The following is a 23,874-nucleotide window of genomic DNA, read 5'->3' as shown; positions in this document are numbered from 1 at the left end:
ACATATTTTACATTTAATAACTTGCCCTCTCCTTTTATTTATAACGTTAATAATGATTTGGTGGCTGCTTTGGGGAGGCAAACATAAATGGCAAAGCGAGGAAGCCAGTGGGAGCTGGCAGAGAGAGGGCTTCTTCCACTTCCCATCCTTCCCAGTTCCATGTTGGGTTTGGGGATGCTGCATCACTGGGGTGGTGTCATCATTCCCACCCCTTCCAACCAAGCCGCAGGCTGCAAATGCACTGCAGTCCTTCCAAGTCCACGTCTGGAGCACTGGAACACTGAGGGGCTGAGCAAGGTTAATTAATTTGAGCACAGACTGAAGCCTAAAAGATGGGGAGCAGCACATTGAAAGATGATGGCTGGCAAAAATCATTAGGAGCATCTTTCAACAATCCATATACCGTTATCGATCCTGCTATAGATCATGTTCCTTTCCCCTTTTTTGCAGGATCTTCTGGATCGATACAGCAAGTGCATTGAGACTGTAGCAACACATTTAAAACCTTATAAAAGGTTATTTAGTTGCTAACAGTGCAGCAGTTTCTGCAAAGCCTGCCAAAAGGTTACAGCTTTTTGGGCATCATAAATTACAGACGACAGGGAAAAAAAAGTAAGTGCGGTTTTCTTTATTGTCTCGGTGATGGATGGGCTCCTGAACAAGACACCAAATACATCATCTCACCTTTAATGGGACCACATTTCTGTAGCCATAACTCACCATTTTAAAATAGAAAATGGTGAAATATGGCGTTGTATATTCCACTCCTGACATATTTATGAGTCCTTCCCTTCTTATAAATACAGTGATTGCTATTTCAAAGCAGCCTGTCAGGTACGAGCAGAGCACAAACAGCTGGGGCGAGTGAAAAATTATAGCCGGAGTTGGACGGTCTCAAAAACTCTCTCTAGCAGCCCTGAATTTACGATGTTTGCACTAACTGTTATTAAAACCAAATCCATATCTTGGCAACAGGAATCCAGCGCTCCGGACCAGCTGGAGTGATGGTGCCGCTGACAGCCGGGGTGAGCCCAAGGGCTGCTCCTAGGGAAGCATCAAAAGGAGGGTCCAAAGCGGTGATGGAACTGCTCTGCATCCAAGGGGATGAACCTGCAGCGGGTGATGCTGAGCTTGGTGCTGGGGATGTGGGATGGAGCATCATGCCCTTGAACGTCCCACGGGCAGCATTCATCCCACGGCCAGGGGCGGACGTGGTGTCAGCTGCATCCCAAGAGCCGCCTGGCTCCGAGCATCGTGCTCCAGCTCTGGCCTCCCTCTTGAATTCATGCTTGAGCCCGTCATGGCAGTTTAATGTTACACTAATACAGGCTCCGGGTCTGGTGCCATTTCTGTATCATTATTTCCATTCATTCCACAAGGAGGTTTTACCAGTAAATACCTCGTGGAAGGAATAATCCTGCCAAGAGCCCTCCTGAGCATCCCTCGCCCCTGGGAGCAGGGGGAATTCTCTGGCCTCATTTAGGCACAAAAAAGGCCTCTAATTAGCTTTTTGTTTAGTCCGATTACGAATGTGAGTTTTGACCTTTCGGAGTGATTAGTTTATGAAGCTAACGCATCGGTTTCTAAACCACATACGCAGCCCAGGACCAGACTTGTTTGTGGTGCTGTTCACTCCTTTTCTCCCTTAACAGCATCGTACAGCGAGCTCTTGGGCTCTGGATTTTGGGCACAGGATGAGGCTCTGCTCCGCTGGGCTGCACGGGCACATCTGTAGTGCTTCAGGGATGAGGGTGCTCCAAGTTTTAGGGCACGTGGACCTTTCCCAAAGCTCTGCTGTCTCTGGAAAACCACATCACCCTGGAAGATGATGGTTCTGCTGCCACCACCAATGCGTGGCCCATCCCAGCTCCTTGGGACCCTCCCCAGTTCCATTTGGGAGGCTGATTGCTCCCTCCAGACATGCTGGGGTGCAGAAGCAGCACCAGAGATGGCCAAGGTCATGGGCAGAGGCTGTTGGAACAATGGGCTTTCACATGCTCTTTGTGGTAGCTAAATTCAAACCCACTTTATCACCGATTCACACTCCTTTATCTGGGCAAAGCCCTCCAGAGGTGCATTTGATTACCCTGGGTTATTAAACAAAACCTTTCTGATAATGAAGAGAGGTGATCTCTACCTTTGCTCCTGCTGCTGTTGGTTTATCACGTGTGGAGACACGCTGATTGTGTCTCCGGGGCCCATGAATAACAGAAGATAAAGGGTTGGTTTGGGTAAATCTTCTTGGAGAGCATCTCTTGGCACAATAGCTCCGGGCCTGGGGGGCTTCATGGGAAGGCAGGGAGGGAGAATCAAAGTTTGTGGAGATAACACCCCCCCCTTTGCCTTTCCTCTCCTTGGAGAGAAGGGGCTGAGCAGGACTGAGACCATGGAAACCCTGGCTCTCTGCCTGGCTTTAGGTCTGCTTGGATGCAAAGCTGGGTCCCCCCATCCAGAAGCCCAACCAGACCTGGTTCTGCAACCCCTCCTGCCCAGGCTGGAGGGACTGAACACCCCTGCTCCCCCCATCCACATCCCTATGGGATGCAGCCCCCCATCCCTGGCACACACGGTCCCCTTCTCCCCATCTCGAGTGTTCTCCTCCCTGCACACATGCAGGGACCTCTGCGCTGACTGCTCTGCTTTATAACATTGCTGTTTCCTGGCCTGGCTTTATTACAGCTGTTCTTTGGGGTATGGTGTTATAAATTGGGTATGTGATGACGTGTAATCACTAACTGCAAAGCCAATACATTTTCGCTGCAACAGCAGCAAGACAAATAAAGGCGAGCGGAGGAGGCTGGCGAGGCTCTGACAAAGGCAGGCACATACACAGCCACGGCTCAGCTACAAATCTGGCTGGGGACTGAAGGCAAGGTTATCCTCATGGAGCTGCATCTGCCGTCTGGGACAGTGTCCTTAGGATTTGGGAAGGGTTTCGGGATGCTTGGGGCCGATGCTCCTTGCCTGTCCTGCTCCAGCATTAAAGGAAATGGGGGGTTCCTCGGGTGAGATCCAAAGCTGTTCCATGGCACATCCCTGCTCCTTCCCCCTGGCCCCTCACGCTTTGTTCAGCTATGCTGCTCCATGCTCTTCATCCTGGGAGATTTCCCTATAGCCCAGGCTGGAGAATGGCTTAAAGCATCCCAGACTCCATCTGCAAGCCAGAGGTGCTTTGTGAGCACCCATGGAAACTATTTCCATGGCTCGGGAGCCTGCCTGTGCGGGCACAGTGCTGGGTGAGCCATTAAACCACCTCTTCTCCCTATAGCTGCTCCTGCGGCTTGAGTCAGCGTGGGGCAAGAGGCAAACCCAGCCCCAGCTTTGGCACCGGCTGAGCTGAAACCGGCCCCAGGACTGTTGTCCTTAGGAGCAAGAATCACTTGTGCAACAGTGCAAATGTGGCCGGTGAAGATGGGATGGGTGATAAATGGGAGGGAGTCAACCAGCTGCAACTGAAGATGTGCCTGTGTGCTGCTGCACTGGTTTATCATGATAAATGTCATCGGGAAATCAATTCTCTGTGTACTTTTGGGAATTACAACTATCATTTCGGTGTGATTTATTTGCTGTATAACATGGGCGAGGGCTCTTTGTTCATCGTTTTGAAAGTTCATTTAAAATTGCTTGGAGTTCTTGGTTCTCCACCGTGACACGGCGGATGGGTACCTGCTCTGCTGTGAAATACAGACCCAGGTAGAGGAGGCTGGGCTGGGAGCTCTGTTCCTTCCTTGTCCTGCTCCTGTGGCTGGGAGTCATTGGAAGCCCTGTGAAGCTTCCTTGCATAAAGCCGTGTCAATGGGGGTATCTCCTGCAAAGGGATTGTCCCATGTCCCATGCCTGCTCCTTTGCAGCGCTGGGCTGGGACTTCCTTATGCCAGCACCGGTATGCTGGGGCAAACCTCCCCTTTTTGTCTTCCACGCCACCCACCAAACCTGTTTGTCCTGCCATGCTGCTTGCTGGGGAGGCAGAGAAACTTCCCATGCTCCCAGCACGGAGCGTCCCATTGTCCCATCTCCATCTCACACTGGGCTTTGCACTGGTGCTCACACCGGTGCTGGTAGGAATCTGCACACATCCCTCTGTGGGTGTCCTTCCCATCCCAAACCTCTCCCTCCTTGCTGGAGGGATGGGGACTGGGTGTGCTGGGGGATGCAGGGATGGGGGCCAGGACCAGGTTGGCCAGGGGAAGAGCAACCAAAACCCAGCTGAGTTGAGCTTGTTTATCCCTGAGCACTGCGGCTGAGCAGGGAAATGATGCTCCTTATAAACACAGGGGGGGTAAACACCAGGCGGGGGCACGAGCTGTTTAACTTAAAGAACAATGTTGGCACAAGGACAAAGGGGAGGAATAGGCCATGAAAAAGATGCAGGCTGGAAATGGGAAGAAAGCTTAAAATCATCAGGGGAGCGAGGTTCTGCAGGAGCCTCCTGAGCAGGGGATGAAGGGATGGAGCCCGGTCCCGTTCTGCATGGGATGTGGTGGTGCTGCTCCCTTAGCGGGGAGCCCCATGCTGAGGCTGTGCCCGGGGCTGAGACATCTCCCATAGAGAAAAGCAGCACAGCTCTTCCTGCAGCCTTGAGCCCCCGTTACAAGCTCTGTTTCTGGGAATGCTGCTCCAAGCCAGACGCAGCCTTTGGATCTCTCTTCCCGTGCCTTCACCAGCAGCAATAAACACTGTTTGATGGGAACCCTTTCCCTTTTCCCAGCCAGCACGGGGAAGAGTTGGGACCTAAAATGAGGGCAACCTCCATCCCTGGCTGCTGCTCTCCTCCTCTCCCACTGCCTGACCGAAGGGCTTTGGCCAGCCCCAGTGCTTCCTCTCCATCCCTACCAAGGTTCCTCAGGGCTCCCGCTGCCTCCAAATAACACGTGCTTTAAATATTCCTGCTACCTCCATCCCCTGGTATCACTAAAGTTCGGGAAAACCACTGCTATATGAATCTCCCAGACTTGTTGGGCATTAATCATTTGTCTTTAAAGCCAGGAGCCCAGCCCTGGAATCAGGCCCTTAGAGAAGAAAAGTTCCCTGGGATGTCCAGGTGCGGAAGAAATCCCTATTCCTGCCCTAAAAGGCATCCCAAAAAAGCACCCTGGGAATACTGCAGTGTAGCTTTGGAGCCTGTATAAGGCCACATTCCCCCCTTCCCACCAGGGAAGCTGCTTTTGCCTCCTCTTGGAAGGGCACCGAGTGCGGGGCTGCGTTCCCAGTGCCTAACCCATGTCTTTTATATAGCAGTTGACACCAGGTGTGTGCTCAGTGCTGGGGCTTTAATGCCCGGGAGGAAGAGAAAAGCACTCGGTGGGTTTGTGTTACAGAGCATAAACCTCCCATAAATCACAGGGCAGCAGCAGACAGTGAGCAGAGGCGGCTGTGGCAGGATACAGCCGGGACTGTGATGGGAAGAAGTGCTGCATCCACCCGAGGTGCCATCAGCGCCATGCAGCGCCCTGTACCCTGCATCCCGGACCATCCCAGCATCCTCTGCTCGAGGATCGGGATGCTCTGTGTGCGCCTGAACTCCTCCAGCACCCCATTGCCGTCCCCTGCCCGCAGGCGGGCTCTCTCTGCAGCTCCCTTCTGGTTTTCATTACCCTCCTCCAAGCCAAACACCAACAGCCTAATTTGGAATAACAGGCGAGTGAGTGCGAAGGGGGAAAATCCTGCACTCCCTCTTTTCCTGAGCTAATCCCCTGACAAACTCTGCTGGGGTCTTGTTCCAGAGATGCCCCTGATTGAAATGGAAATACTCCCCGATCCTCTCCCTTAAAGGAGAAGCTTCCCTCTGTTTATGAAGCCTTCCAGAGGGGGGTTTATGATTCCCTCTTAATGGCTGGCCTTCCCTAGGAATGTGGCTGCAGGAAACATCGCTGCCCATAAACCCCCTCCAGCCCCAGCTCGCTGCCTGACATTGTCATGAAACGAAAATATCCCTGATGCTTATCAGGGGCCCACATCAAAGGCTCGCAGGCCATAAATCTCCCTGGGACTGTGCCATGGAGCCCAAATAAAAGCAGCTCCTTTGGCTAATGGGTGTCCAGAGAGATTCCTGCAGCCCCCATGGGATGGGCAGGGGGGGGATCAGGGGGATCCCAGCACACGCAGCATGGGGTGGCTGGGATCTTTTGCTCTATCCCATGCAGGGAAAGCCCCTGAAACTCTTTTCCGTCCCTTCTGCGTCCCTCCTGCATTGAAACACAAGTGAACACGAATGGCTCCTCCTGGGAATTTGTTGGTTCTTTGCTTGGCATATACAAGGAGACAGATCCCACCTATCCATGCTGGTGCCATTCAGAGGTGGCAGGAGACAACACGGCAATTCCCAGTGACAGAGCTTGCAAAAAGGGTCGTTATCGCATCCCCAATTGGGGCCAAATCAAACTTCAATAAAGCAATAACAATCGGGCCTGAGTGCAGGGGGTTGAGCAGTGGGAGAGCCGAAATGCCTCTTCCTTGCTATCCCACTGCCCGTGCATCCAGCAGCCCTGGGAAGCCAGAGCGTGCCCAGCGCATGGCTCGGGGTGACCCTGGCATCCCCAAGCCAGGGCAGGCTGACAGCCCATTATGCAGCTCTGCTATCTTTTGTTGCGGGCTGGAGCCAGGAGGATCCCTGTGGATGGTTCAGATCCAGGTAACGCAGCGCTTTCCAATCCCAGGAGGATATTTCCCACCAGCTGGGCTGCAGGGTCACCTCCAGCAGCTTTCAGCAGGGTATCGGTTGCTCCGTAAAGACCTGGAGTGATGGATACTCCGTCTCCCAGGTAAGCTGGTCCAGAAGTTCTCTCCCTGGTTGCTCACCTGGGGATTGAATCATGCTCTGCTGCATTGACACCCTCACCAACAATTACCCAAGTGCCCAAAGGGGAAGGTTCTACCTCACCCTCATCAGCCTTGTTATGGCCTGATGACACCAGGATTTACATCCTTCAGTGTGGAAGATCCTGCTCTCTCCAGGCAGGACCGTCCCCACTGTCCCAGGCTACAAAACCTCCCCGGTGCAGGAGTGAAGTTCTTTGTACGTGGCATCTTTTCCCTCCCCACAAAGCAGGGTGATGAAGTCGAAGTCTTGACGAGCAAGGTTTAAAATGCAGGAGCTCTCGGAGAGCCAGACATTAATGTGACATCTCTCTCCAGCACTTGCCATTCCCTCCCTTCCACAGCTTTGATGTTAACTTCTTACAAGCTCCGAGACGGCTGTAGGATTTGATCAGTAAATCATGCATGTTAATAGGGAGAAGCAAGAGAAAAGCAAGAGGTTCCTCTCTCCCCATAAATACAAGGGGGAAGCGCAGGCTGCGTGCACTGGGCCCTGGAGCTGCTTTTGTACTCCCTTTGGCTGCTTCTTCCAGGTCTGTTTGGATGATGGCAACTTTGGGGAGCTGCAATCAGCAGTGTGAGTGGGCGAGTCCATGGTCAGGAGTCCTCGGTGGGAAGTGGAACCAGTTTGGCCACAGCTTTAGCACGTGGCTCCTGTGTCTCTTCTCCTCCTCCTTCCAAAGTAGGTTAGTTTCCCCTTGGCTATCAAGGGAGCGTTGGTGATGCTCAGGCAGGTTTGATATTTAGTCACTGCACCTGTATTGGATGGCTCTTAATTATTTATACCTTTCCTATCCTGTTTTCTTAAGTCAGTTGGGAAGAGGTGACAGGTGAAGACTTCTTGTAGCAGATGCTTATGAGGCGGGTGAGGTGCCTGCTGCTCAGATGAGAGGAAAAGAGAAAGCGTCTTCTGCAGGAGGAAAATGACAAAGCCACGTAGGAGCTGCCTCATTTAATAGTCAAGAAGGAAGAAAAAAACCCTCCTGAAGCCTCCAGAAAAGAAACACATTCCTCCTGAATAGAGGGATGCTCTGGGGAGCAGATGCCTCCCTGTCGCATGCGGAGCCCTTCGCTTAAGGGATGTGCTAGGGGTGCTACGGCCGTGCTGTGAGATCTCTCCCATTTAACATAATATCCCCTCTGCAAAGGGATGGAGTGGGGCTGATCTGCTCTATACTGCCTCTCTGCATGCCCAGGGCTGGGCAGCGCCCTGCTGTGCCCATTGGGGTCCCCACAGCCACCAGCTCCACCGTGATCCTGCGTGTCTGACCCATGCGATCCCATCTCTTGCTACCGCTCTTCCCAGCGGCTACACGGACCTGCTGCTTTCTCACATCTAAAGGGAGATGTTCCTTTAGCCCCAGTGCCTGGTACCTCCTGCTCTCTGGTGACAGAGGATTTAATCTCCGATGACAGCCCGACTGCTCGTGTTTGTAACTGTCACCCCGACTCGTTCCCATCGCGCTGTGGTTACGTAGTGAAGGACCGGGGCACGGATGAGGTGGATGCAGCACACGGCGCTAGGTGAAGATGCTGAATAATCACATCACCATAATGATGGCCGGGGGAGCAGGGGGACCCAGGCTCCTCCACTGAGGCTCAGCAAGGGCCTGCTCAGCCTCAGCAGCGAGGGGCTTCACCACACTGGTAATTCCGAGTGCTGCTCCTGCCATTGGGAATGTCAAGTTGATTATTTTAACCACATGAGATCCCTGTTCATTAACATGAATTAACCACCTAAATATTCCTGGGTAAACAAGCTATTAGCTATAGGGAGGGGAGGAAAACCACCCTGCAACCATCCAGATGTGGGGCTCCGTGGTGGCCTGCCTGGGGCAGTCCCCCCCCTCCACCATGCTAATGAGACAGGGCATGGGGCAGCGATGAACTCCCGGTACCTCCTGGCTGCCGCCGGCTCCAGGTATGACACACACACACACAAAGGTACCTTTTTATAGGTAGGAAATTATAGGTGCCATGACTTCAAAGGCTTTTGCAACAAGAGCTTTCCCTTTGATAAATGACAGCATCATTAATGGTGATTTATTACCTGGGCTATTTCGACAAACAGAAATAACCAGTTTCTTTTCATTTGGCTTGGTGGGTTTTTTTGCTCTGGGCTACCCAGACATAGAAGGTGGCTGGTAACAGCTGTTTTACTGCTGGTAAGACATCTCATTTATTAACTTGTCATCATGTGTCATAAAGTTTAGCAAAATGCTAGATGATTGTGTACTTAAGCTAGGTAATTACCCCATTATTAAAGCTGCCTTCTTTATTTATTTGCTCTTCTGGTGGTGTGTTCCTACCTTTGCTCTACATGCTGCCTTAGTCACAGGGCACAGAGATGCGCTGCCTTGTAATTATCTCTCTGCTGACTTCCACTCTGCTCTTACAGACATTAAAACTGCCTCTGCCAGCGACGGGGATGAGCCGCTGCATCACTTGGCCAGTGCCCAGTGAAGGGGCTGCGATGCTGCTCCGAGAAGTGTCACGTCCCGGGGGCTGCATCCTGACACCGACTGCTCTGACCGTGGCCACGCCACCAGCAAAACCTCACCGTGACAGCACCGAGTGGGGAAAGCAGCACATGCTGGAGGTACCCCCAGGGGAGGAAGCAACCGGGGCAGAGGGGATTACTGACCTGGCTGCTGGCGATCGCTGTACAAAGCGTTTCTGTTGTGCCAAGCTTCTAATTACACACCGTGAGATGAGCTGCTTGCGTGGAGACAAAAGCAGATCCACACCTTGATGAAGGAGTTGCCTAGACAGAGGAGAAGCCCACGGTTAGCACAGAGATGCTAATTGCCTTGGGAGCTCCCAGAGCTCAGGTGTGTGGCTCCTAGGAATGTCTGGGACCCTGTCCGGACACGTCCGTGCCCTCTCCTGGGTAGGGTGAGGCTCGGCGGGCACCGGCACCGCGGCGTTCCCAGCCAAAACAAGCTCTGCATCCTCTCCTCCCATCCGAAGCAGCATTTGGTGCTGTTCTGTGAGCACAGAAACCCAGTTATAAGAGGTTAAACACTTGAAACCGCCCCATAACCAACTCTCATCCGGGCAAACAGGAGCTGGACCGCAGGAGCAGCCGTGTCAGCTCAGACCAGGCAGCATCCGCTCCAAGCCCTGCAGTGAAATGCCAGTGGGAAGATGCAAAATCCATGGTGGCAAACACCAGCAGGGTGGCTGCCCCACAGGGATTAGCTCTTCCCAACCTCTTCTCCTAAATCCAGCCTCACTTCTGCAGTGCAGCCCTCGCTATCCTGCCCCACGCAGCCGGAAGCTGCCCTGCACATGCTGCTTTCCCAAAGCTTTGGCTGCTTGGGAAATCAGGGAAGATTTTATGGTGGCTTGGTGCTGTGTGGGCAGCCAGTGTCTCCACCAGCAGGTCCCCATGCTTAGCACCAACAGGAGAGACTCCTCTGAAAGCAAATGCTCCATCTTCCCTTTCACATTCTCCAAGGTCAGCCCATATTAAACCAGAGAGAAATAATTACCAAAAAGGCAAATCAAGAACTATTCCCTGCTACTGCCCACGTTCCATCCTGGCCCTTCCGTGAGTGATCAGGGAATTTCATCCATAAATCCATCTCTTGCACAGGGAAAGGTTTTGTGTTGTAATTAACAAGTGGCTACAGCACAGTAATTACCAATAGGTTAAGATTCAGCTTCCCGAGCTGCCCAAGGTACAGCGAGGGGGCTCTTTTACATCCTTTGGAGGTGAGATGTTAGTTTAGGGCCATTCCCCCCCATGGTGCACCTTGTCTGCAGGGTAAGAACCCCATGGAAAGGAAGGGAAAAGCTGATGAGAGCATAACCCCACCCTGCTCCACGGGCCCGACACCTACACGTCTGTGCATGGCGTTAAATACCTGCTTCAAGGGATTAAGGAGGCAGTTTGGTAACTCAGAGGCTTTGCACAGGGAGAGTTGCACCCATGAGTTTGCATTGGGTGCTGCTCTGGAGCCAGCAGCATGAGCCAAGGCCAGGGCATGGGGTGATGGGACGGCTTTGGCTCCGAGCAGGAGGGACAGCGGAGGAGGTGAAGCGGTTCGGCCCCATCGGGGTGGTTTGGACTCAAGGAACGGTGGTGGTGGGTGACAAAACCCCAGCCCCGCCGTGGCCCAGCAGTGAATCTCCCCATTTCCATTTATTAAAACGGCGTTTTTATGACAGAGAGATGTTAAAAGTGAAAACGGATGAAATCCATTTCACATCCCCCATCGATTTCCAGGGCTATTTACAACTGCAGAGGTATTGATCTCCCCAAAGTGCCGGATGCTCTTGCTCGTTACATACGACACTTGCATACTTTCGGCAAATAACCCACCCAAACCTGCCACATCCATGGATCCACAAGGAATGGGGGTCAGGGGCAGCGCTGTCCCCACCACACCACCCTTGCTCCTTGCTCCTAGTGCCTGCCGATGGGAGGCAGGTGGGTACCACCGCCTCTCTGCGCACCCTTATTGGGGTGCTGGACACCCCGTATCCCCCCAGCAGCATCCCCATTCCTCTGCCATATGGGGATGAGGAAGGAGACCTTAACTTGTGATTCCCCACGTAGAGGGGACTGGAATTTCCTTGGAATAACCAAGACAATGTTGTTTTATGTGGGATTGAATGTGCTGGGGTTTGTTGTGGCCGGAGGGGAGTGCGGTTGCCAGTCTGGATGGCAGGGAGCAGGGGAGAGGTGAGACCTCAGGGCTGCTATTCCCCATGCCATAGAAACCCTCAGGTGACCCCAAATCCCTGTTTTTCCTTCTTCTCCTACCCCCAGATCCATTCCCACAGCCCCGTTTCCACACCTCTGCCATCCTGAGGGCATTGGGGAGCCCCTGGCCACGGTGCCCAGCACAAGTGCGGGGGTGCCCTTTACACGCATGAGACCCAACCCAGACCCTGTTGCCTTTACACCTCACCCCAACAAACTCCTCCTGAAGCCACCTAGGAGCTGCCCAAGACCACGCAACCATGGCTGCAACCAGCGCCAATGGACGGGGTTGCAGAAGGGCTGCGAGGGACGGGTGCAGCTAGAAACACCCCAAATCCCTTTGCATCCACTTCTGTGTAGGTGCCCTGCCACAGTGCCAGCAGACAGTGCGTCAGGCGCTGCCGAGGCCAAACAGGGAGGGAGCAGGAGCGTGGTGCAAGCTACAGCCAGAGGGTACCTGCAGGCTGGGTGCTTCAAAGAGCACACGGGGCTCCGCTGGTACCCGCCACGCTGGCATTGCTCAGCATCCCCAGGGCGATGCCTGCATCTTGATTCCCCTCCAGCAGGCTGAGTCCAGCCCCATTGCAGAGCTCTTGGTTGGATCAAGACCCTTGTTTCCAGAGGGGGGTCCAGGGTGTCTTAACACCCCTTTCCCCATGTGCCAGGCACTTCCAAACACAGCTTCCATTATAAAGAGCCGGTGCAGCTGTGGGCAGGGAAGCTGCGTGGGGTGAGGTTTATGGAGATCCTCTCCGTTGGTGTCGGCCCTGATTACATCAGTCAAGTCGTGTTACTCGGCTGACAGGTGCTAATGAGAAGTGACAGACGTGACAGGGAGCGGGCAGGCTCCAGGACTGACACCACGATCCCAAAGGACGGGTCCCCCCATCCCAGGGCTGCTCGGCATCAGCTCGGTCCTATGGCCAGCCGAACGCAGGAGGCTTTGTGGGGCCACTGCTCTGCTCTGAGCCCAGGGATTGGGGCTCCACAGCCATGGTGGATCTGAGCCCATGGGGAGCTGCTGCTTTTCCCATCAGAGCTGAGGAAATCCACCCGTGGCCAAGCCAAGGCTTCCCACGGTGGCCAACAACCGGGAACTCCTGCTTAAGAAACCTCAAAGGGGCATGAAACGGGTGGGGAATGCCAAGGATCCCTCCCCAAACCCCATCCTCCTCCACCCCGCTGAGCCCCCTGAAAGGCTTGGCCTGGAGAGCTGCAATAAAGGCACAGCAGGGAAACAGCACTAAAGCAGCCAAATTCAGCTCAAACGCCTTCCCCATGGGGTTGCTTTGCCCCCCAACCATTGCGGTGTGACGGCGATGCCTCCCCTGCCAGCTCCCGGCTGGAGCAGGACTTGATGGGCTGAATAGGAAACAGGTTGGGACGTGTTTGAAGCCGCACTGATCCCATTGCTCCAAGAGCCGGAGGAAATCTGGCACAGGGATAACCGGTGCCGGGGCGGCGCGGGCACACATGCACTGAGAGAAGGGAGGTGAGAAGGAGCAGGGATGAAGTGATGCTCTCACCCTCTATCCCACCAGTCTGATGCACACTAAGGTCACTGTGGGATGGCTACACGCTTGGGGACCACCCTCCCAAGTGTTGGTGGCAATGGGTGATGCCCTTGTCCTGCACAGATCCACGCAAGGCTGGAGAAGAAGAGAGGCAAAAGGGGAAGGTTTCATGGGGAAGGTCTTCTGCATCCCCAAAACAGGCAAAGAAGGCCAAAAGCAACGCTTTGCCATGGCCAAAGAGGAACCCCAACCAGCACCTTCTCCCATTAAGGAGCTGCCAGTTCTGCCCCACACACCGGCAGTCAAGGGGGGTTTAAATCAGGATCCATCCTCCCCAGCCTTCAAGGTCTGCAGTCATTGACATTTTGTTCTGAGTCAGTATTAACTTCTCAGGCCAACAGACAATAAATAGAGGATAATAAACAGTGCACAGCTAAATACTGATTTATGACTATTTGGGTCTTTTGCATGAGTTTCCTACCCTCAAGGCTCACGTGTTCACCAGCACTGAGATACGTGAACAGGAGTGAGGTTCAAAACACCTCAGCAAGGGTGTGAGGAGCAAGTTCTGGTGGTGCCTGGCAGGAGAACACTGGGATCACCTTGGAGCTCTTAAACCATGCTAAAAACGTTAAACCAAACAAACCTCACCGCTTTAAAAGCATTAAAAAGAGCTTGAAACCCAGCATCAAATCAAGTTCATGTGCAGGGGGGGTTTATAGGTACTGAGATTTTGAACCAACTCTGTAAGGCATTAAAAGGAACTCTGAAGAAGCATGAAACCAGGTGAGAGGCATTGCCTTTAAGGTGACGGGACGGAGCCTGTGTCTCTGTCCCATTGCCCCATCGTGGCGTGCAGCGCAGCGCCTTCTTGGTGGCGAGGAGCTTCTCCCTTCCCCTTTCCTCTCCTCCCAGCCCCGATGTCAGGATGTTTATAGAGCTCCAAATCAATTTGAGGCTGGGAGACGTTCAGCCGGAGCAGCACTGTGCTGAGAGGGTCAAAGGCCCGTCGCCAGCCCGGATCAGACACCCTGATGTATTAATTCAAGCTGTCAGGACCAATCTGTGTACAAGCGCTCGGGGAGACGCAGGCAGCGCTGCCCCAAAACCCAGCCTGACGTTTCACAGGGAACGCCTGCAGCAGCACCGTAACGTGGGGTGATGCCCCTATAAAACCCTACAACATCCCGGGACGGGAATGCTGCTCTTCCTGGCGTCCCTGGCACGGAGGCAGATCTGAGGAGCTGCAGGAAGTACATTTGTTCCTGGGAACGCTTTGATATTTCGCATGTGAAACGTCTGCGTGCTGGAGGAGCTCAGGCATCTGGCAGGAAATTACCATGAATCCTGTTTCTCTTACCAGTCACACACATGCCTCCTCGCTCTGTTCCTTCCCCCCCCCCCTTTCCTTCTCCCTGCTCACCCCCTTGGTTCACCTTCCCCTCTGCCCACACCACAGCCTGATCCAGACCCTAGATACGGTCCCATCACCCCCATAAACCCCTTCATCCCTCTCTGCAGCACCAATAATCATAGAATCATAGAATAGTTTGGGTTGGAAAGGACCTTAAGATCATCCAGTTCCAACCCCCTGCCATGGGCAGGGACACCTCACACTAAACCATGGCACCCAAGGCTCTGTCCAACCTGGCCTTGAACACTGCCAGGGATGGAGCATTCACAACCTCCCTGGGCAACCCATTCCAGTGCCTCACCAGCCTAACAGGAAAGGATTTCCTCCTCAGATCCAATCTAAACTTCCCCTGTTTCAGTTTGAACCCGTTACCCCTTGTCCTATCACTACAGTCCCTAATGAAGAGTCCCTCCCCAGCATCCCTATAGGCCCCAATCTGTCAGACTTGTATAAAACCCTTCCTCTGTTTGCTGTGGGGTTGAGCTGCCCGAGAGCATCCCCCTATCCTCTGCTTATCAGACTGGGTTAGAACTGGAAGACCTGAGTTTGAATGGTTCTTCTCATTCAAACTGGGGGGTGTAAGAAAGGTATTTTGGGTGCCAGGCTGGAATCGCATGACTCTCTCCTCAGCCTTGGGTACCACCTTTAGTTTGGCCAATTGAAGCGCACACCCACAGCAGGGCTAGCTGCATCCCTCATGTACGATGCTGATTTTGGGGCAGGGATACCCAAACACTCTCCCCATCCAGCTGAGCACCGGGGCCTGCGGGTGAGCACCCAGGCAGTGTCAGGATCAAACCTGGAAGAGCTGGCTCCCTCTTCCCTGATCCCAGTTCTCCAGCCACAGGCTCTCCGGCTGGGAATCCTTACCAGTGAGCACTCCTGCTGCTTCCCCGTGCCCTCCCTGCCTGGGGAGCTTGGCTGCACATCAGAGGAGCCGTCTGCCTTCCCGCAAGGCTGGAGCTCCAGACTGGATTTTCATGTTGCCTCCTGCTCGGAGCATCCCCTGCTCCGGAGTTATCGTGTCCATCGGGCTGCCGTCAGCCTGCTCCGTTCCCCACCAGCACGGCCCTTGCCAAGAGAGTTATGAGTGTATTAAATGATTTTATTAGAGCAAAGCACAGCTCGTGCAGTGTAAACACAGGTGGTGCAGCACACCTCGCTTTGAACCGCGGCCAGGCCAGCGGGAGCCATGCAGGGCCCAACATCCTAGGATTTGGGATGGTCTGGGGGGGGGAACTGAGGCAAGAACATGGTTGGGATGTTCCAAAGGGTGAGCCCTGAGGTGGGCAGGCGCAGGCAGATGTTGCTGTTCCATGGGGCAGAGGTACCCAGTACTGCAGATGGATGGATGCTAGCAGCGTGGTGTGCCATAAGGACAGAGCAGGGAGTCCTTGCAGCAATCAGCCAAACAGAGCCCCTTTGAAAACAGCTCCTCACTTATAACCAGGATCATAGAATGGGTTGGGTTGGAAAGGACCTTAAGATCATGCAGTTCCAACCCCCTGCCATGGGCAGGGACACCTCACACTAAACCACATCACCCAAGGCTCTGTCCAGCCTGGCCTCGAACATCGGCAGGGATGACAGAACTACCTGCGGAACAGGCAGCCCACAGCCCTGGTTGGGCTGACACAGAGCACAGGCTCCCCTTTCTCCCCTTCTTGCTTTCATGGGTTTCATTTTGGCCTTGATTCCAGCAAGTTTACTGACAGATTACTTAATTTTAACTCAATGGCTTTCCTGTCTTGTGGGAGGCATATTTCTAAGTATCAGATTTATCAAAAAGCCCCTGCAAAAACAAGGGCCAGAATTACTCTTTTGATGGTTCCCCCAATAACTACAACCACAATAAATTTCTCAGGCAAGACAACTTGAGCAGGGACCTTTTGTGCTGGCGTTTGGGAGCAGGGAGCAAAGAATGCATGGGGTTTGGGAGCACCCCCCTCCGTCCTGGCTGTGCTCCCCTCCATCCTCCACCGGCACATCTGGTCTCGCTTGTGAGGCTGGTCTTCCAGTTCCCAGGGGTGACATATTTCTCCCTGCCTATAACTCTAAATCAGAGCAGCATTTCAATAAATCACAGTGAACACTTTATTTATTGGACATAGTTTTGGGGCTCTTAAAGCACGGAAAATAAATTTAATGGAGCGTTTGGAGCATTTCTCCAATCTTTTGAGGGATTACTTGGGGAATTTGTCAACGGAGCCAAGCACAGCAGCTTGATCCAGAGAGATGGGAAAGAAATTATGGGAGATACTCTACAAAGGCCCAGGTGTACCCTAAATCACATCAAAAAAAGATTAATGTCAGAGGATTGCTTGCCAGCAGGGTTGATTGGCAGCGCTGCAGTTTATTTAATAAACTATCATTTTAGCCAGAGGCTGACTTTAATCTGAATTCCATTTTCTTGTTTTGGCGTACGCTATGCCAAGCGATTTATTGAATACTGGAGCGGGCTTCTTAACCTCAAACACCGACAGAGAAGAAGGAGGAAAAGCCTTGAGAGCCCCTGGAAAGCCTTGAGACAGCAAAAGCTGCTCTGCTAAGAGGGCAGGAGCTCTGCTCCTTGCTTGCTTTGGGAAGAGGTGGGAGCAGGGATTGGTTGTGGAAACCCTCATCTGAAGCGCAGGGATTGGCAGTGCAGGATAGAGGTTGGAAGCCAGGCCAGCTTTGAATCCCAAGACCAGGGATGGACGCAGAGATGCAGGCACCAGAGGCCTTTATAAACCAGAGGGATGCAGGAGGAAGCAAGCGCATCCCTGTGGATCCCCCGAGCTTCTGGGGACACAGCCAGGGTTGGGCAGCTCAGACCTGCTCCCAGCCACCTGGGAGCTTGGTGGGCAGAGAGGAATCCCTCCCCTGGCATCCCTTGGGTGCACGCAGGGCCATCAGCCAGCACCCAGCACATGTGCTTGGTCCTTGAACACCCACTTCCATGAGGAACCGTGGCAGAGCAGAGCCAGCATCAGAGACCTGCCCTCTGGTTCTCTTCAGCTTCCTGAGGGGATGAAGGATTAGCCAAAGCTATAAGAAACCTTGGAAAGGTTTTAGAACCACCCTGGCTAATGGGAGAAGAGCCTCCCCCCAGCCTACCCTTGCCATGCCCTGCCTGCACCAGCACCAGCACCCCCAGCCCTGCTTTAAGATGGGCAGACAGCAGCACCCAGCACCAGGGTCGGGCTCACAAGAGCCAGGGGCCCGCTGACCTGCAGGGCTCTCAACGTGTTTGTGCAAACAGACAAAGAAATCCTAACTAATAAGGACGCTCGTTCCAAGATTATGATTGAGTTTTTCCCCCCTGTTCTGCTTGATATTCCTGCCAAGGAAAGAAAAATCCGCGCTGAAGTCGAGCAGGAAATCCAATAAAATTTCTTCAAAAGATGGGTCTGACATTGAAAAATAGCAAAATTATAAGAGTAGGCCTCAGCAAAAGAAAAAGGGAGAGTTATTATATCTGGCACCTAGCGAGGGCCCAAAGCTCCCTCTCCAAATGAGCCATCACAGATTGAAAGTGTTTAGCTTCCCGTTGATTAAACACGGCGCAGGACCCGCGGCGTGCCAAGCCTCGGGGATCCAAAGTTTGTTTTCAGTCAGAATGTGTTTTCAGTCAATGGAAAGAACGGCCGGGCGATGTAACCGAGAAGCCTCGGGTTTGGAGTGAGTAATGATGGCGATGCAGAAGCTCAGGGTGGGGGGAGTTGTTAATCATTCGACCCCAGCCTTTGTAATTCAACTCAGCGACTCGCACTGCTTTGGAAACCTTTTTCCCCCCTTGTTCTTATTAATACACAAAACCCCAAGCAGTTTTCCTCCTGTTTCTTAATTCCCCCCCTGCACACAAAGCGATAACATCGTCTCCTTGTGCCATTATGATCGCCCTTTTCTTTCTCCCAAGGTACCCATAAGCAGCTCCAGGTCTGCAGCACCACACCAGGCTGCTTCCTCATCACTGTTTGATGCTCCTGCCCCACTTGCAAAATGAGATTGATGAGAGCAATGCTTGTTAGGAGGGACCCAAGGCTTGGGGGACACATTCCCTGCCCAGGAACCATTGGCACAGGTCTGGTGGAAGTGGCTCTCCTGGAGACAGAACAGAGGCCATGGAAAACACCCCATTGGCAACACCCCTGGCTTTTTATTTTTGGCAGAGGAGGAACCATTTCATTGCTAGGCTGCGTGCCCAGCTTCCAGTGATGCTCACAACCTGCAAGCAAGCAGCACATGGAGCACATCTGACACCCCCCCACCCCAGCATCCCACAGCCTGGTGCAGGGCAGCAAGGGACCAGGCACCGTGCTGCTCGCTTGGGTTTGGTGGTGGCCTCAAGCACTGGCACATACCCCGGGTCCCCCCTAGGGCCATGGGGCTGCCCAAAAGGGCAAAATCCTCCTCTCATAGGGAAACCTCAGGCAGATGGCAAGGATCAAACCCCAGAGCCCAAGGAGTGGGAGGGATGAGCCCCGAGTTCAGCACTGGGTCCAAGAGGTTGTGGAGGGACGAGGGGGACACAGATGGGGTGGCTGCAGGGATGAGGCTCACACAGCACCTGATGCACAAGGAGCCCGTATCAATGGCCCTACAAACCCCTCCCTTGGTCCCCCCAGTCCCCTTTCACAGCCCACTTCCACCCAGCCCTTTGTCACCCGCTGGCTTGATTCATTAACTGGGTTTGCCGGGCTGCTTCTCATTAGATAGCCAACAAATTCCAGGAAGACAGGACACCCACTGGGCCTAAATGAAATCAAGAGAACAGAGCGCTGCTACAAGTGGTTTAATTCAAATTACAGCAAGATATTATCGCCAACTGCAAGTGCTCAGAACCATGAGTCAGACCCCCACAAGGAACGAGACGGGCTTAGAGGAATCATGACTTGTTAAGTGTATAATTAACTTTGGGGTGATTTTTATTTACCTTCCAGTTTTCAGCCTTCGGGACTCAAAGTTCTGAGCTTGCCTCGGGGAGGGTTGGGAACAGCTTAAAGTGAAAGAGGGGAGGAAGGCAAAAAACCCCAAAGAGAAGAGGAATGCACCCGCACTCCTGTGATGCCAGGAGGTGGGGATTTAAAACGACACAGGGGTTGTGATAGCCATCCCTTGGCCTGCTGGTATTGCCTGCCCAAGGCCCCTACAGCAAGGCACAGTGAGATGTGAAGGATGGAAAACCCCACAAGTGTTGGGGTATAGAAGCATCCCCATGTCTCACCCCCAGCCCATCTATTGAAATGCTTCGCTTTCCCAAGGGGAGGCACAAAGGGAAGCACAAAGAGATTTGATGCACAAGCTGCAGACGTCCTGAGCAAGCACCCAACGCTTGCCTGTGCTTGCTCCCCACAGACCTCTGCAGCTTCATCTTCCTCCTGGCTTCCCACACTGAGCCCACGCTGCCAGGGGCTCCAGGTCTACGGGCAGTGGGTGAAATGGTTTCCTTCACCTCCTCAAACACCATCAATCACAAGAGCTGGGATGGAGGCAGTGCAAGTTCAACTGAACCGAGAACCTGCCCTACCTGCAGGAGACCTGGGGTGAGCCCCACCTCGCAGCATCAACAAGCACTGCATTAACAGCAGCATCTGCTCCCTGCTCCACCTCTCTCTGGGGCAGGAGCCAGACATGCACAGGACACCACTGACACGGCACAACCTCATGAGACGCTCCAAAGGGCACACAACCAAGGCCACTGCGTGATCACAACCCCACCAAGGACACAAGGACACAAAGCCAAGCAGTTTTCTGGCCGAGGGATGAGTTTATCAGCATCCCCAAAGCACTCGCACAGCCCCAGAGCGATCGCCCTCAGTTGATTCTTGTGGCCCTGCCCTGGCCAACCCTGCTCTGCTCCATGCCTCTGGGTTGTGTCTTGCCCTGTTTCCGCTGAACAGATAGTAGTACCCTGCTATCTTTCATTGAAACATCATGTCCAATTTCTCCCTTGATTAAACCCATATTTTGCTTGGCTATAAGTCAAATAGATGAGGGCCGCACACAAGTGAACTAATCTCAGTTTACTCGCCAGTAGGTAATTTGATAGACAATTTGGCAGGCATCCGCTCTAGAATTAAGCAAACCTGAGCAATAAAGATGTAGGAAAACAATCCTGAAAAGCCATAATGAGACGTCTAGTTTCATTCAATAGCAACTTGTTCCACTTACGTTTCTGCTGACACTCAGGACCGCAGTGGCTGCCAGCACCCGGCCCGGCGAGGGCACGCTTGGCTGGACCTCCATCAGCCAACAAGTGCAAGCAATGCTCCAAGCTCTCCTGATGTGGTCCTCAGTGGAGATCAGCTTTGCTGCTGCAGGCCAAGCTGTGGGTAGCAAACAGCAGGAGGGGATGCTGAAGCACTGTAGAGGAAAAAACAGCTCGAGCACCTACAGCACAGGACTTGCAAGCACCCTCTACCCCTTCCCTGGAGCAGCAGTAATGCTGGTGATGGTGAGGCTGAGCTCCCTTTTATGGCCTCTGCCTCCCCATCACTACCCAAGCACCATCACCTGCAGCACCCACCTCCCACCCTGCTGTTGTGATGGAGAAGACAGAAAGTCTGTGGACAACACCTGGGGCTTATCCCTTTGGGCAAATAACCCTGTGATTTGGGCCATGGTAGAGCCAGGACCAGCGTGGGTCTGGTGCCCTATGATGGAGATGGTGCATGGGTCCGGGTGGGTGCTGTGGGGTGATGGCCAGAGCAAAGGGGCTGTGAGGCTGCTGCGGCGCAGCTCCATCCCTCTTAATGCCATTATGTATTGCTGGCATTAATCATGCCACTAGGTAAGCATTATGGCACTTTTATGGTAGCTTTGAAGCTAATCTGTCACTAATGCCTTCTGGATTATCATGATTTCTTACAGTTGTGATTCATTAACTCAGATGCCTAATAGAATTAGTATTAAACATCTTCCATAGATTTCTGCCTCAACATGTTGAGGTTTTGAAAGCCTTTTCAATATTTCATTGTGTTGTGTTAAATGGCACGTCACGCACATTGTGTGGTCCCGGAGAACCTGGCACAGCCGGAGCTGCAGCAGGAGAGGGGTTCAGAGGGGTGGATGGAGGGACACAAGGTGCCACTGGCTCTTGGGGATCACTGCAAGGGCTCTGGAGAGCACCTATGCTGGGGTATGAGGGGTGGGAGAGGTTCCCAGCTCTCACCTCCATCCATGCGAGCCTGGTGCTGAGTAATGGAGCTTGTAGAGAAGAGGTTAATCCGCTTTGAGGATAGAAAGTGCAGTGCAGATACTAAATATGATTGTGATTATTACCTGGCCCTGGAGGAATCCTTTCCCTAGACAGTGCGAAGTGCTCCTAGTAGGACTATTATTCCTAATAATCAATATTAATTTTCAAAGCGTTCTCCAGGGCTTAGAATTATTTTCTTGTTTAGGATAAGATCTGGCTCTTGAAGCAGGCTAAGAAGAGGTATTATTACTATGATTATTATTAGCATTATCATTATTATCTTGGGTTTTAGAAGAAAACCCACCTTATTTAGATAAGCATCTCCCCCCAGCAGCAGGTTGTGGAGCTCAGAGACCTTTATCTGGCTACTTCAATCTGTGTGTGGTGGGTAAGAGAATTTTACAGTTATTATTGTTAATAATGTGAGGCCAAGACCAGAACAACACTGCATTAGGCTGCGTGCGTGTGTGCGAGCAGGAGGAGCCCGCACCATGCTCCTGGCTGGGTTTTCCAGCTCTTTCCAAGGAGCTCTGCAGGGATTTGGTGGTGGAGCAGGCAGGGTGGGAGGATGCTGATGGTGGGAACTGGGAAGAGCCTGGGCTGCCGGATGCCGCTGAGGTTCCTCTGGTTTGGGGAAGAAACGCTGCTTTTAGCAAGGCTCCTCTGGAGAGGAAAAAGGTCAGGTTTGGGGCAGGGGGTTGAGTGATGGCCTGTGAGCAGGGACAGGGGGCACAGGGAAGGTGGTTTGTCCCACTGCCAGAGTCAACCTGCATTGGTGACTGAAGCCCTGCAGCGCTGCCATCAATCACAGCCCGCACTGACAGCCCGTGTGGCAACCGGCCCCGCTTCAAACCAAGTTCAAAAGCAAAGGGCAGCTCCCTGGGACACTGACCCCCAACTGAGCACCCCGGGGCAAGGGGACACCCGTCCCTCCAGCCAGTGAGGGTCCCTCCGTGGGGATAAGCCCTGGGGTGAGCAGGATCTGCCATGGGAATGATTGATTTCCCAACTGCGAGCGGCTGCTCAGTGAAACGCTGTGATTTCTTTTTGCCTTTCTTTTATGCTCCCCCCCCCCCCCGTGTGAGTGAAATAATGCACACATTCAAGGGGAAAAGGAAAAACCTAAAACTTCTTCTCCATGTGACGTGTCTAAAATGTGCATTTCACACACACACACACACACAGTTTTTGGTTACAGAAACTGTTTGATTCTCCCCTGGCCTTGCTTTTATGCAACCCTGAAACACATCAAAGCCAAGCGTTGCTGGAGAGCAGCACTTCCTTTGCCTTCTCATCAAAATGCCACTATTGATGTCACTGCAAGAGGAGAACCTCGGGAAGGGGGACTGAGAAGGGCCTTTAGGACCAGGGGGTTCCTCTGCCTCCCACCACTGCTGTGAGCCCAACACTTGTGCACATACTCGCGATGCTTTTTAGCCCATTCTCCTTGCTCAGGAGGAGCAAAAAGGAACGGGAAGCTGCAGGAGTGGAACAAACGCACCCCAAACCCCACGGAAGGCAAATCCCTCGGGAAAGGCTCCCCTGCCAGGCTGCGGCTTTGCGGCAGCTCGAGAAGAAAGGGAGGGCAAAGCATGGCCGGGGCCAAGCAGCTCCGGCTGCCCCGAGCTGCTCACTGCAGCCTTTGTTTTAAGGAGTGAAAGGGGCGGTCATGGGACAGCAGTCAGCCGGGGGAGGCGAGGGGAAAGCTGTAATTAGGGTAACTTGAAGGCAGGCTTTAACCAACAGCCGCGGGAGGCCCGGTTTGATCTCCTTGTGGGATAGAGCCTGTGATTCATCGTGGTCCTGTCGAGGGGGACGGACACCTGCCCGTCACATGCTTTGATTCCCTGCTCGGGCTTTGATCTGGATGGGCTCTGTGGGAGGGTGCTGGAGCACAGGTCACTTTAATGCTGCCCACAGGGGGTCATGCAGGAAGGGGCTGAGAGGAGTTCGTCCGAAGGGGAAAAGTTCATCCCTGATGCAGGGGTTAAGGGGGGGCACCGGGGGGTTGCTGTGGTCCTGGGGGGAGAAGTGCCCATGAGAGCGGTGGGGATGCTCGGCACTGCCACTGCGGTGGAGGAGTGGGGCTGGCTCCAAAGGAGGTCACTTTGTCCCCCCTTAGACCTGCTCCAGTGCAGCCCAAAGGGCTGTTGGTGGGGTTGCACCTTGGGATGAGACAAGGGGGAGCCCTTGGGGGGGGGTGTGTGTGTCCCCACCTTTCCCTGCTCCCTGCATCCCA

At 53.4% G+C, this 23,874-nt stretch overlaps 1 long non-coding RNA gene across 1 annotated transcript; it reads right to left on the bottom strand.

Moving 5' to 3' along the window:
- Positions 1 to 14,219: 14,219 nt before the first annotated feature.
- LOC134164869 (uncharacterized) lies at positions 14,220 to 20,856 on the bottom strand. Its single transcript, XR_009965296.1, has 3 exons — positions 20,609 to 20,856; positions 15,326 to 15,526; positions 14,220 to 14,365 (listed from the first exon to the last, which is right to left on the bottom strand). It is a non-coding gene; the product is annotated as an uncharacterized LOC134164869 (long non-coding RNA).
- Positions 20,857 to 23,874: the final 3,018 nt, after the last annotated feature.

This window comes from Pezoporus occidentalis, unplaced genomic scaffold (genome assembly GCF_034315485.1).
Source record: "Pezoporus occidentalis ecotype Australia unplaced genomic scaffold, CSIRO_AGI_Poc_V1 ctg226, whole genome shotgun sequence".
Taxonomy (NCBI): domain Eukaryota; kingdom Metazoa; phylum Chordata; class Aves; order Psittaciformes; family Psittacidae; genus Pezoporus; species Pezoporus occidentalis.
This window is presented reverse-complemented; position numbering and strand designations above follow the sequence as displayed.